Below are 15,481 nucleotides of genomic sequence, written 5' to 3'. Positions count from 1 at the left end.
AGAGCTTCATCGCAGAGCTTAGGGCTGATTTAAACCGCGAAATAAAAATCAGAGACGGCTTATGAATACTTGCTAGATAATTCGTTCTCGTGTGGTATGCGTCGCCAGTGTCCCGCAACTCTCTTACTGGCACACACATTCCTGACATAATCGACATATATACTCCCGCCTCGATACCAGCGCCCTTCTGTGCCCTTGGAAGGTCATTACCAGAACAATCACTACGATTGTTCCAGGGATAAAGAGCAAACCAACAACTCCTGCGCTGGCATTGAAATATTTCGTGCATGTCAGCATGTCTAGTCTTACTATCGACAACGGCGTCATATCTACAACCCTGTTTTCGTCTGTTGTAGATCTCCGGGTTCCCCATCCAGATGTACGCAGTTCATCTCAGCTAATCTCAGCCATAATATCTCCAGCACTGCCACATAGCTGACCACACTGCGTGAAGCTCTTCAACTACATCCTAAACCAGCCAGCCAGCGCCTGGGTCATGTTTATTGACTCAAGTGCATCCATATTTTCCCTTGAAGTCACCACGTGCCAACGATCAGCTTTTCAGCAAAATGAACTGTCTGCACACCAGGGCCTGTGGGCTGTTGCACAGCGTTGTACTACAGTGGCTGCCCTCTCACTGCGGTATAGTGAGCAATGGACGCGTTGAACGCACTGCTTATTCAGCACATGGCAACTCCTTAGTGAAAATTCTGATGCATTTTACTAGGAATGATATGGTTAAACTATAGTGTCTTCTCTTGCGTGCGCTCGAAGTGAGTTATCTGTACCAATTAAGAGCAGCGATACACACCTCTTCGCACTTGCAACTCAATGCGCAATTTTCGCATAATGTGTATCCTCGATAGGACTGATAATGGATGTCTACCCAGTATATTAGACTGAACATTGTCAATACAGTATACGCGTACAATACAGTATACGCGTACAAGCGTATAGGATCACCACTGAGCCGTGCGTGCAATGCGCGAGAGAACAAGACATATTTAATCGCCTATTGCAGCCTCTTCACGCTCCAACGGGCCGTCCTAACGTTCCCAATGAATGTATACCTCATTGATCGCATCTTGAACTACGAAACGCGCTTGGGCCATGGACTCATGTGTCCCTGTGTGGCTGAATGTCTGCAGTGCATTCAGCGCTTCGAAGGCGCTTTTCGCCAACACAGTGGCGTCAATGATATCGTTTGGTTCGGCACGTTTTATTTTGTATGTCTTGCATGTGGTATGCGTGTCCAGTATGTCCTGTGTCCAACATTCCACTTATCATTGGACTCGCCTGCATTATCTCGCTAGGTGCGCCGCCAGGGAAACCTCTCCAGTTTTCATCAAAGACCCTCTCTGCCTTAAAAAAAAAAAAAGCGTTCATAAGCCATGCAGGCAAAGAGCGCGGCCTGAGTACACTGCTAACCCGTACTGCTGAGGCGGAGGGAACAGAAATGGGGAGGGAAGCTGGCAATCGCGGCAGCGATGACACTTCATGAGACAGGCACAAGGCGGCTTCAATGTGAAGAGGAAGGGAAGGTGGTCAAGCACTTGTTAGTGCATTATTTGACAGGATGTCTCCCGGTACAGGTGCAATCATTCTTTGGAAAGCAGAACGCACTTTCCGTATCACATTTCATAACACGAAAAAGAAATTTCTGTGCAGAAAATATTGAATAAACTCTGTCTTATCCAATGTTGCGAATGTTGTAATTGTAAATGCATAAAACGTTTGGACACGTCAACCGTGTGGTTCTTTTGGCTTCATTGCAGGGTTATTTCAAAAGCGAAATAGTTGACACAGTGAGAGTAAAAGAACAAGCTCCCGCCGAACTGTCTCGCTTATCGTCATGTCGGTTCCGCTGCACTCGAAACACGAAAAGGTCACCGTTAACAAGAGCTAAGTGTGGGCACAACACACGCCGTGCGTTCCTTAAGTTGTCATCACTCGAAATAAAGGCCAGAAATATTTGGATACTCATCGCGGCTCTTTCCATGCACATATATTGGTGGCCTGCTTTCACTCTGGAGTGAAAGGATATGACCCCGCGCACGTTGCACATTCCCCGTGTTCTTTTTAAGCGAGGTAGGATATTTCGCACTGGACGAACGAACCTTCCATGAAAACTGTTTCGTGCGCACACACCCGCTTTGTAGCAGTGAAAATTGCGCGACGAAAGAATTCGAGCAGCGTGCAGTGCTGGTTTTATTTTTCTCTAAGATGATATGCGCTTACGCGCTGCATACGCATGCAGTCGTATACCGAAAACGTCCGCGCGACAAACGCAGCTGCCACCACACAATCCTAGCCGCGTACGCCTTTTCCTTTTTTTTCCCTTGTAGTGTCGTTTCGTGCGCCATCACGCAGCCGGGGCTGATTCTCTCTACTTGAGACGTTCCTTCCCCGCTTCCCCATGGCGCCGTAATTCTCGGGCGCGTCGTTCGTTCGCTTGCGTCTGCCTGGAGCTGGCGCAAATGCGCGCTAACCTCGTTGCGGCCTGCGTTAACGTCCCCGGCAGGGCAGCCGCTTCTCCGACGACGACGACGACGACGACGGTGGCTCACGCCGAAGACGCGGGGCGACAGTGGCGGCGAGCGAGCGAGCGGAAAGAGGCCGGCGCAGATAAAAATCTGGATACGGGGGGCCCTTAGTCGGCAGCGCGGCGATCGAGGCAAAGCGAGCGACGGCCCGTGCACGTATGGGAGGGGAACGTCGTCGCCGCCGTCGCCGCTCTGATTCGGTTAGGCGGCGTCGCCGCCTGGGATTGACAATGTACGGGTTGGAGACTGAGAACGGGTCGGAGCGTGCGTGGGAGGAGTGCCCGGTGCTAGAGAAGCGGATGGGAGAAGGGCACTTGAGACGAGGCAAACAAGAGAGTGTGGATGGAAAGTACCACCCGCCACTGAGAGAAGCTGAGTTACGCGGGCATCTCTTCTAGCGCGGCGGTGACGAGTGGCCTGCGTCGACGCGGAGGGACGTAGAGGCAGGCGCTGGTGCAGCCTTTATCCTTACGCTGTGTGCGTCTTCTTGGGAATGCGTGTCGAACGTTGCGCGTGCAGTTGCAGCTTGGTGGGTGTGCGCGTCTCTCCCTCGGATGCAGGGCACTCGTCGAGACCGACCGCGGCGCAGTCTGTTATCCTCGCACAAAAGCCGAACACTTTAGTCTGCTTTCGTATACAAAGTTCGATGCTCTTTCTTGTCGTCTTTCTTTGGAGCTGAATGCGTAGCTCGATTTTTGCTTTCACTCCTTCCGTAAGTTGCTAAAATATCGTGTTGTGAAGCCAGGCTAGCCGTGTTATACTGCGCCTTCCGCGTGCGGCATCTGGCTAGCCTTTATTTCATGGTCAGGCAGGGTAGGGAACTCGAAACGTATATATACGTCCCACTCACACTCGTACCTACCCCACTCCTCCCGCATATATACGAAACAACATACACAGTGCAAATTTACAATACTGCAGTTAAACAACAAGCGTTCCTGCCTGCCTTGTTCAGTTCGTGCCCAACGATTCGAGCGCCGACGCTTCTGCTGTCTTGGTTTCCCATTGTATAGAGTGGCGATCAAGGGGCGCCTGTTTGGTCGGAACTTGTTTTACGAAGCAGCTATGAAAAGCACAAAGTACAGACCACTCGCGCGAAAGCAGTGCGCCAGTGCTTCGTTGCACCACGTTCTGCGAAACATCTTGCTGCCGCCTCTAGAGGAAACGATGCGCTACACTAAATCGTCTGTGAATCAACACGCATTTCTCGTGACAGAAGAGCCACTCGAAGCGCAGCCCAGGAGGGACGCAGCGGCGGTAAAGGATTGCCACTCGCTATCCGAGAGCTCTTCGGTGGAGCCTAGATCTCTCTGCCGGGACCGCTTGTCGACTTGGAGGAAGTGGGAAGCGGGGGGGGGGGGGGGGGGGGGGGGGGGGGGGGGGGGTCTAAAGCAAGGAACCGGTACCACGCTCTCAGCGGCAGCTTCGGGGCGGCAATATCCGGCGCGACACTGTTCGCACCACTTCGGGGAGAAAGTTCCGCTTCACGGATGGATTCGACGACAGTTCTGCACGCACATCTCGAGCCTGGAGCTGCTTGAGTGCCAAGTTGGAGTAAAGGCCTCCCGAGTCATCCGCGCCAATGGCCGACTACAACGTGTTCCCGCACTTGTACTGTGCTACACCTGCACGCGTGCTGCTCCTGCAATTGTTTGTCCGAGTGTGTGCGTGAGTTAGCGCGCAAGCACTGAAAGCGCCCGCAGCACAACTTTGTTTGCCCGATGAAAGCCCTAGGTTGCCCGATGGCGCGCTCGCTGAATTTGTTCGCCTTCTGCCTTGTTTTCCTATACTCAGCATGGCGACAGTTTACGCTGGTTGGCTGTCTGCATTTTTGTCAAGTCACAGCGACGCTATTGTTTTTTCTTGCGCGCTCTACTGAATGGCGCAATTTCCGGCGTTTCTTTTAGGTGCCTTCTATTTGCCGGCTCATTCTTTCTTATAGCGATGACGACACTAATGCCGCTTAAAAGCAGCAGCTGTTCTGATGTCGTTCGGCTATCCCTGTACGACAGAGCAGTGATTGAGTCGCCAGGCGGTAATGCTGTCTGGGTAAGGGTTCACTGTAGTGCTGGTTAGACGTTTCGTAATGGCAGAGTACAAACGTCGGCAACAGGCTTAGCGTTTTTGGTGAAGAAAACGAACAAGAATACAGGCACTTGTGGACATGCTGCTTCTTTCCATTGTCACAAAATTAGTCTTGCATCAAGAGAAGCCAAGACCGAGGTGCGACGCTCACAACTGTGTTATTTTGTCGGGCACAATCGATGTAAAAAAAAAAAAAGAAGTCCAAACTGTTTTTAAGACTCCAGTAAACGAAGTTTGTGGTCTTCACTTGACTCGTTAAACTTCATACTAGCGTTTTACCAGTGTAAATAGCACACCACACAATACTTTCATCTGATAATTACTCGTATTTACGTGGTAAACTTTATGTATAAATTATAACGCGAACATCAGTTTTTTATTTGAGGTAAGGGTAACTGCATACAATGTCAGAGAAGTATTGAAGAGTACATATTATTCTAACTGCATACTCACATAAAACAGTAGGGCGCCTTCAGTTATGACCATTTGAATTAGTGTGTTACTTCAAGGAGCCGCACCTACAGCTGCCGTATAGCTTTACTGGAACACATTGAAAGTAATAATGTTCAAATTATTACGTGAACTCCATCTCACTCTTGTGTTAGCGCCATTCTTTTTGAACTAAACAACTTTCCATTACAAATATCGTAGTACAATTGCATTGTTGCATAACAGCTAATTTAGAATCCATATTTATTTATTTCGTAGGCAGAAGTGGCGTCGCCAGTTACAACGTTAATCAGTTAACCTTACCGAGCGCAAGGTTTTTCTTTATCGTGAAGGCACTCAGCAACTGCGGGTTCCGCCACTGTCAAAAGAAGGATGCCATACGGACTCATATAAAACTGCCACCTATGTTGTCTTAATTTCGGCTGCCACGTAGGCTGTATATTCTCACTTTGTAAATAAGATTAAAATTTGTATTACTGCTACATTGATGACAACTACCAGATGTCAGTGTTCCTAAAGAAATTCCACGCAGAAGGTGATATCTGCGCTGCTCGAGTCCCTGAACTAGGATAGCGATTTGGGTGTGTTGATCTAAGTTCATGGCTTGAATGCAGCTCCTTATATGCCTAGTATGTGCTTTAAAAATGTTGCTGCTGGTTCTTAAACCTACCGATATTGCCACATGTCTGCGATATCGTGTTTGATAACCTTCTTACTTTCTTTGTATAGCACGTTTATGAGTCTACGGTCTTAAATGAAAGACTTTGAAAACGATGCGTGCCCATACCAGGATTACGTGTGTATTATAAGTTCTTCGGGCTTACCTCCTCTCCATTCTTTTTCTACGCTCCAACTCCCCCTTTCCTGTTTCGAGCAGAACTTAATATTTGTTATGCGAACAGCTTCTTGAGGGCGATGTGAAGCTGATGTTTCAAACTGTTCTTCTTCTTCTTGGGTTTTACGTGCCAAAACCAGTTCTGATTATGAGGCACGCCGTAGTGGAGGGCTCCGAAATAATTTTGACCACCTGGGGTTCTTTAACGTGCACTACAACGCAAGCACACGGGCGTTTTTGCATTCGCCTCCATTGAAATGCGGCCGCCGCGGCCGGGATTCGATCCCGCGATCTCGTTCTCAGCAGCTTAATGCCTTAGCTGACTGAGCCACCGCGGTGGGTTGTTTCAAACTGACGAAGGGAGTTATGTTCTCGCAAAGCAGTTGGCCTAAACTTTTGTTTTCATTTACGACAATGCCTTCACTCAACTGTGTCATCATTTCTTCAAATAACAAGTGGCCCATTGATTTTCCATCTTCTCCTATATACATATATATAATTGAAACGAGTAGGACTGGCGTTATCGCGGCCTCCAAAATCGGGTGCTGCGTCAGTGCGCCGCCAGAACTGGGGGGCCATGATCTTGCATTTGGGGTTCCACAAAGTGCTACCAGCTGGCAGAACGTGCTGGTGTAAAGCAAGAAAATTCTGGCAGTGACGAAAGCTGGTTATTACATAGAATATTGTGCTTGAGGACCCTGGTTCGAATTTCACCGTCGCAGATATGTATGACGTTTTTTTTTTCTTTTTTTTTCTTTTTTTCATCATCATCAGCTTATTTATATTCGCCGCAAGACAAATGCCTCTATCAGAGATCTCAAATCTCCGCTGTCTAGCGTCAGCTGACACCATCTTCTGCCTGAAAATTTTCCCATCTCATCACTATACGTAGTTCTCTTTCATCCTAGACGGCACTTCCTTTCCCTTTGCGCCATTTATGTAACTCTGATAAACCACCGATTACCTGCCCCACGCATTACATGGCCCTGCCGAACTCCTTTCCTTCTTCTTTATGCCAACTACGTACATTATAGCGTACCACCGTTTGCTCTCTAATCCTCACCGATGGCTTTCTTTCTTCTAATGCTACGTCACAACGCGCACATTGCCGGGCGCCAATGTTGCGCAATAGCTGAATTGTTAGCGTGTCCGGCTCACTACGGCGGATGGCCGCAGGTGCACGCGTTCAATCCCCAGATGTGGCGGCTGGCAAGTTTTTGTGTTTCCTCGCCACATTGTGAAAGTCAAGCTTAAGTTGAAGAGGGATCTGTTGATGACGACACGGCGATGGCGGCTGCGTAACGGACACAGCAAACCCAGCGTCGAGTTCTTAGGATGCTGTTACAGTATAACACTCTATACTGTACTTCTCATAAATGACAACGATAACGCCTCCCGTCACAACGGCCAGCTTTATTCAGCAGAAAGGAGTGCTCGCTACACTTAAAAAACGTGAAAAGGTTATACGCCTTTTCTGGGAATTTGTTACTGATGAAAGCGACCGTCCGATATTATTACAATATGACAGATGCTGAAGAAACCAGCTGCCGCGATGAAGAGAACGAGGTGCCTCTGTGCATTTGGCGCGAGCTATTTTTTCCACCTTGGTCTCTGGCAATCCTGGTGTCGTAATCAAACTGTAAAATAGTCTCTTTCCCTGTATTTCTCCACACGTAACATTTTTGGTGGACGTACGGGGTATGCACGGCAGATTTCTGCCTTCCGCGTAATTATTCTCCTGATAAAAAAATAAATACAATGGACGCACCAACACCGATTTCCAGCCGTGCTCAAACTTTTCCAGATTTGTTGTTGGGCCATTGTGCATCAAGTGGAACGCCAACTTTCACCAGCCCATCCTTAATTGCACCATATTACGGGTCATCTCTCATTACATTTAGACTAAGCTGCCACAGCAGATGTCTTCACATTCATCAAACAGCACTGTCAACCAATTTTACACAGTGATTTAAAGTGTTTTGCGACTCTTCCCTGGTAGACGGGCTTGAACCGCAGCTTCGGAGGCTTCATGTATCTGGAGAAAGTACGCGAAGACGCGCCCTTCGTGGATCCCTACAGACATCCACTGCAGTGATGTACAGCACACGTAGCGTAATGTATTGTTATAGAGGGCACCATTCCTATTTGCACTTGAGATACCGATTTTTCGTACCTCGCAAGAAAGGCGATCAACGGTAAGGCATCTGGGGCAGGTCAGACAAGCTAGAATAGTTGGACGTTTTTTTGCTAATCATTGACTTGTAAGTTCTATCATCATGGTTATAGTTCGCATGGTATTGCGGAAGCTCTGGTGCCGTTGTAGCATGCTGGTAGCGGGGGTACTACTAAAAGCATAACATCTAAGAAGAAAGAAACATTGGCAGAGCTTGTTTCCGAGAGTTGTATTCACTCTTAACGGATAACAGAAACAAGATGTGATAAACGCTGGAAAGAGGAGACAGAAAATTAGATGTAATATCGGGAGAGTGAAGCAAGGAGCGAGAGGGGCAAGGCCATGTGACAGCCACAAACATGCAAAATTTGGGAATCGAACCCACGACCTCTCGGTCCGCGAATAGATCAAACCCATTGCGCCACAAACGCATTTGCAGAGAGCTACACAGACGCGCCTGTGTACTGAAAGAAAAGAGAAGTACTAAACGCTGGAGCTCTAAGATGGCAGAAGGGACAGAAGCACTATAGGTGGCGTAGTGGCGTTCACCGTACTAGCACAGCGGAGCGCGGCTGCAATTAGCTAATATCGCGGAGGGAGAGTGAAGCTCGGTGACGAAGGATTAGTGTGTCAGTTACGTGCCGAGAGCGTAGGCTTCCATATGGCATCGACGTTGGTAGTCGTGACACCAGGCGTCAGCGTGGGGGCATCAACGCCTAAGAGCCAGACATTATATATCAATGTGCAATACATTACACTACTTCTGTGAGACACGTTTCACGTGTTCTATACCGAGAGGGATCAAACATTTTTTTTTTGTTAATCATTGACTTGTAAGTTCTATCATCATGGTTATAGTTCGCATGGTATTGCGGAAGCTCTGGTGCCGTTGTAGCATGCTGGTAGCGGGGGTACTACTAAAAGCATAACATCTAAGAAGAAAGAAACATTGGCAGAGCTTGTTTCCGAGAGTTGTATTCACTCTTAACGGATAACAGAAACAAGATGTGATAAACGCTGGAAAGAGGAGACAGAAAATTATATGTAATATCGGGAGAGTGAAGCAAGGAGCCGAGAGGGGCAAGGCATGTGAGAGCCACGGAGAAAACACAGTTCGAAATATGACAAGACACAAGATGGCTCAAGCGAAGGGTAAGATGAAATGGGCGGCGAAAGATGAAATGATTTGGGCGGCGTCATAACAGACCCCGCCCAAACAACTTTACATCAGTTTCTTCTTTATATAGGCCTCCTTCTTCTCCAACCGCTATTTGGCATTGGCCCTATATTTATTCGTGCTGGTTCCATGATATTATCTACCCATCCGCCGAGCAGAGTGATTACAGCTTTCGGAGGATCATTACGCATGTTTTGTTTCCTTTGTTCCACTTCAGGTGTTCCAGGTTTTCGTGATTCACTTCAGGAACCTTCGTCTGAAGAAGCGCGACGCCACGTTAGCAGCCATGTTACATCAGTGCTAATTGTATTACTACCACATACAGAAGGCAATGTCCGTCTTTACTCGGTAACATCTGCCCTATAATGAAACTTCAACCAGTCTGTGTTTGGCACCTTGCCACATCTCTTTTTCCACAGTGTTCCACTCTCTCTCTCTCCCCCTCAGCGTGAACATTTTACTGGGCAAATGTACACGAGAAACTTGCATAGATTGGCTGCTTGCAGATGCAACTGTACATAACAAGTGGAGAGGCACCGGAAAGACAGTGCTTTGAGCGCCCTATACGACTGAGTTTCACTGTATGTCCAACGTATGTTATATGCTACAGTGAGTTTGGTGCGTCAAAATTTTAACTTAAGCACGGGATACATACCGCCTAGCCTACAGCAACAATTTTGATACGCTGGAACGAGCTTTCAGTAGTGTATAGTTAGGCAAACCATTCACTAATAATAAATTACTATACTAATTAGTTATGAGATCAAGTAACCTTTCACTTTTTAGTAGAAATCTATTCTCCTCGACCAGAAACAAGGGTGAACAAGTTATCCCAATTTTTTCTTTATCTGTAACTATGTGGAGGTTAAATCATGGCGACAAATTGCGCGCAGATAAGTGCACTAGCTCACATTTTTTATTCATTTTTCATTGCTAATTATTCGATAACAAGCCAACTTGAGAACACTTAGCAAATTAGGCTTTGTCTTCAACTCTCCACTCAATCTTTGCAGCTGACAATCCGCCTAGTCTTGGTGCCTATGTGTAGGTGCTATCATTTTATCTTTCTATATATCTCCCCTTACCCCTTCCCCAGTGCAGGGTAGCAAATTGGATGTCCATCTTCCGGTTAATCTCTCTGCCTTTCTCATATCTTTTTATATATATATATATATATATATATAATATATATATATATATATATATTGCTCTTTGCTCAAAACGACTGATTAAATTCAGACTACTCAGAACCAACTATAGCATGACATTCGGCAATGCCCTTCATGTGGATTCTTTCTGTTAGAAGCAGTGACGTTCGCACCTAACTCGAACACTTGCGCAACGGCTGCTATAAGGTAGTCCACTTTTATCCTAACCTGACGTTATGAGGAACCTAAATAGAGCTCTGTCACTTTCTTTGAGCCGGACAATCTTCGCGCCTAGCCTTATCAAATCGCCGAGGCCGTGCACTGAGCGTCTTTCGGCAACCTCGAAGCTGGTTGCGAAATGTGCGTCCTGCGGAATCTTCGTGAGGACAATGGCACATCTCGTAACTGCGAGATCGTGGTGCCCCGAAATGGCCCCTGTCTACAGAAAGAGTTAGACTTAGTCGTGATTGAAGACCGCAGTGAATATTTGCTGAAGGCCGGAAAAAAAAGACACATTAATTCTGTGTAGAGAGGGAAAGCCGTCCCAGCGGGATGGCCACAAAATTGGACGCAAAAGTCGAGCCTTTTACTATGTCTATCCACCCGACTGGATTATATGCAGTCCAGTCGTTCCGCAGGCCCTCTGTATATTCCCGCAGAAAAGCAACGTAATTGTTACGAACTCCTTATGCAATTTGTAATTATGGAATAAGTAACAATAGAAAAAGTTGTCCAACAATATAATATTACACGTTATTAGAACAAGTTATTAGACCAAGAAGAACCAGTAACATTATTTATACTTGAATTTATTAAAACAAGAATACAAGTTATCCCCCTGCCTTATGTAGTTAATCCTCCCCCCCCCCCCCCCCCTCCACCCCTCCCCCCCTCCCCCCCTTTTATGTAATGCCGAAGTTCTGGCCGCTTAGAGAAAACAAATAAAACGAAAAAAATGTGGAAGAACCAATGTGGTACTAGGAATAGTATTTTAATTGTGGAGTTAATGATACTTTTCCAAAAAAAAAAAAGAGCAGAATGTTGTGCTGGTGGCAGAGCTTCTGTTGCGTGATAGGCCCGGCGCCCGAACGGTGTGCAGGATAACGAAGCTCATGCACGTTGAGCTGAGGAGCCTAGTGTTTCTGTGTAAGCATGTTACTAACTGTTTCGTTCGTATAAATTTTATCCGTACTGAGCATCAACTGTGAGTGGGCACTATGAGCGAAAATAATAATAAGAAATCTAATAGGAGCCTTTAACGCCCCGAAGCAACACTCGGAGTATGAGAGACACTGTTACCATAGCAGGAAGCTGTGGATTAATTTCGACCACCTGGTGTAACCTCGCGGCAAAATTTGGTTGAAAGTGCAATAGCACAAGCACAAGCCGTCAATGAAGTAATAAACTGACCATATTCGTACTGTCTCCAAATTTGAAATAGCCTACAGACTTTTCCAAACCTTCAGTAAAAGGTCTGTAGACTGTCTTCACGGAATATTTTGCCTTTCGCATTGCGCTGGCCGACAAGGCTGCGTGTAATGACTGTGATCGCGAGGAGACACTTGGAAGCGTTCGGTGTGTGTCCTCGCTAGAGTGCGCGGAGACCATCACCCGATACTGAGCTAGCTGGCGTTGATCACAGAGTCTGAAAGTGCGTGATGATCGTGTGTCTATGCTTTATATCTACTTTATTACCTTTCTACATCTCTCCCCCCTCCCCCCCCCCCCCCCTACTCCTGTGTAAGGTAGCAAACCGAATTTTCCATTCTAGTTAACGTCCCTGGTTTACGTCTTTCTTTATTCTCTCTCCTCACTCTTTTTCTCTGCGTACTTTCTACCGAGCGGCCGAAAAATCGACAAAAAGAAAGAAGTCCAGACTACACGCATTGTTGGAATTGGCGTTATGCGAAACATATTGTAGGTAACTGGCTATCTAACATTGTTTTGGGTACAGCAAAGCGATACCCGGTGGGCCAACATGTGTGTAAATTGAGTAGTTGTGTGTGCGGGTCATGATCGTGCGTTCCCATGACTACGACGACGTTGAAGACGGTCGTATGGCGCCAACAGCATGCTTTCTAGGCCGGCCGTTCGACGCGACTTTACATGACAATTGTTGGTTGCTACATAGATAGTGGACTAGCATGGTCGAGAGCCACACAGATTGTGAGGTCATGAGCGGCTACGTGCTAAGCAATCGCGTATAGCTATGGCTATGTCAGGTAGTGTATAATGTAAAACGACGATTACATGTGTACTCTAGCGAAGAAATGATAAAGCTTCAGTCACTTGGGCGATCTCGAAATCAGTAGAAAGTCACACTATTTCTACGTAGCGTGCAGCGAGGAAAATACTGAGGAAAGTAGGCCGGTCCCGGAGATAGTGGAGTGAAACACGACGCCTCCGAGAGCGAGCTGTCACAACGAAAGAAGGCGATGGCAGTGGAACTGCATGGCTGCACACGCCGTGCGTTAGTATGCGTGTCATCGAGATAGTATGCGTGTGATGGTGGCCTAATGATTAAAGCACCGGGCTTCTATGCTCGACGGCAAAGGCTCGATTCCGACATCGGAATCGAGCACAGGCTCTTCAGATACTTGGGGCCCGAGATACGGTACAGGAGGTTGAGCGCGCGGCGAAGGTTCGGCTAGTGGAGCCCTCGATTTGAACTTTACAATTAGGACTGATGTAGGAGCCCGTTTACCAGACGGGTTTGTAAGGAACTCGAAAGACAGCAGATATATTTAACATAGTGCAACGGGATCTCCGCGACCGTGATGCTCACCGGATAAATTACATAAGCGCACGAACAGCTGCCAGTCGCATGCGCAGGTGTCCTTTTTATGTGAGCACGCACAATTACAGCAGCTGTCAGTGGATAGAGAACCAGTCAGAAGGGCAGTCCGGATTATTGGCCCTTTTGCTTAGATAAACACACGAGCCCTAATCGAGCAGTCATTGATTGTAGCGTTGGCGTTTTGCGCACTTGAAAAGACAGTTGATTCTATATTAGTTTGAATGTTCGTGTTTTATCCAGCAGTCGGCTTGACGCGCATACTTCATACGCTCCTCAGTTATCATGCATGCGCTTGCACCAAGATTTATGAAGCTATACAGCACCATTATATCGCAGTTAACGTGTACCAGCTATGAAGAAAGAGCTATGAAAAGAATAAGTGGACCCCCCCCCCCCCTTCCCCTCTTTACACAGCAAGAACGACAAATAAAGAAAGAGAGAGATGGGCAGAGAAAAGTCCGTTCAAGGGCGGAAAGTTGCGTGCAGGCTCTGCACCCTCGGGCTATTCACAGAGGTTATGTACGAGCGCTCTTAGCTGGCCGTTGCGCCGTCCTGGAATGTGCCCGCAAACACCGGAATGCTCTTTAAGAGGAAACTGCAGAGCGCGAACGCAGGCCTCTTCCACTTCATCGCTTCGCCTTTCTTCCCCCTCCCCCCATTTTTTTGTGTTGTATTACGGCCGCTAGAAAAGCAAACGGCAGCTATAGTTCCCATTTGTTGATCCTTTGACGGTCCTCTCCTAGAGCCGGTCCGTTCGACCGAACGCTGAGGCCGGAACCATAATAAACGGAAGTCACTCAATCGTTTCTGTGCGTCCGTGCGTCTGTGTTCGTTTCCCTAGTTTAGTTTTCGCCCAGTGTTTCCTTTCTTTCCGTCAGCCCTACAGTGGCCCTTGGGCAGCAAGAAGCAGAAGACAAAGAAACGACGAGCACTTTGGCAGCCTAATACCCCATCTGTACTTCGACATTGGCGAGAAATAGAACTGCTTACATCGCGTACGGAAGCGAGGCGAGCAACGAGGGAGACGGGTGCCGCCTTTACGAGATTTCGCTTGCGATAAGATAAATTCAAGAACAAGGGAGGAAGAGAACGAAAGAAAAAAAATAGGGGGCTTGTTTTACGACGACCCCGGCACCGTCCGCCTGGTTCGCCGGGGTCGATTCCTACAAATGGCGACAAACTTTAATGCCTCTCTTCCGAGAGGCGGGCACGGAAACGGTCGAGTATCGCGCTTTAGCCTCGGCTTCTCATTCCCCCCTATCTTCCTTTGGACGCGTGGAATGGCGGTCGGCAGCGCAAGGGCCTCGTAGTATGGTGAGCTCTATTACGCGCCCACGTTCTTCGCTCGTTTTACTTCAAGTCTCGCGGAGCCCAAAGGCAATGACAGCAAGAATTCCGGATGGAGGCACATTTTGACGCACACACAAGAAAAAAAAAAAAAGAAGAATGCACGGTGGAAACATTACACTAGGGCGGAGAGAGGGGACATGCAAGAAGCAGAGAGGATGTAATCACCGGAAGTTAGAAAAAAAAAAAACAGTGGCGGAGTATAGACGATACAGCATAGAGTCGTTCGGCCGACAAAAAAAAAAAAAAAAGAAACCTACGAGATAATGCGAAGAACAAAGTACACACGGAGATCTGTGGAGAGTACAGCGGGAGTGAAACGCAGTAATGAAAGCGATTCGGAAACGGGCGCAATGGCTCGCGAGGAAACCGCATGAGCGGTCAAGACTCGAGCTCGGTGAGGGCCGTACGGCACACGGGGGACGGAAGGTCGCGGTCGCTACTTCCTCTTATGTCGCACACGCCGTATACGTCTGAAGCGTTCGCCGTAGGCGCACTCGTGCACATATGGCACACGCAGGAGCGCTGAAGCAGCGGCAGACGCGTGTATAGGCAGTGTTCCGGTTGGACATGGCTCTCTCTCGCGACGACCTTCTCGGGCTCTCGCGTCATCTTTCAGTGAGCTTACTGCTGCAGTATACGGCTCGTCTGGCAACAACAATAACAGTGACTCTTTCCCGGAAGTCGTAAAACGGAAGCAGGTCAAAAGAGAGTTCAGCACGAAAGAATCGGTCGTCGCGGGCTGCGGGGGTACGCTACTGGCGAACCCTCCGTCTCGTGGCGATTCCCTGTATGGCATTTACGCTGTTTTACGCTTCCGCGGGCCACCTCCTTTGGCTCCGTCGCGACTTCCGAGGCAGTAAAGGAGGTTGACGGAATATTCTCTGGCCTGCTCGCCGCTCTTACATGCGTGATTGCGTATATAC

Source organism: Dermacentor silvarum, chromosome 4 (assembly GCF_013339745.2).
Source record: "Dermacentor silvarum isolate Dsil-2018 chromosome 4, BIME_Dsil_1.4, whole genome shotgun sequence".
Lineage (NCBI taxonomy): Eukaryota > Metazoa > Arthropoda > Arachnida > Ixodida > Ixodidae > Dermacentor > Dermacentor silvarum.
This window is presented reverse-complemented; position numbering follows the sequence as displayed.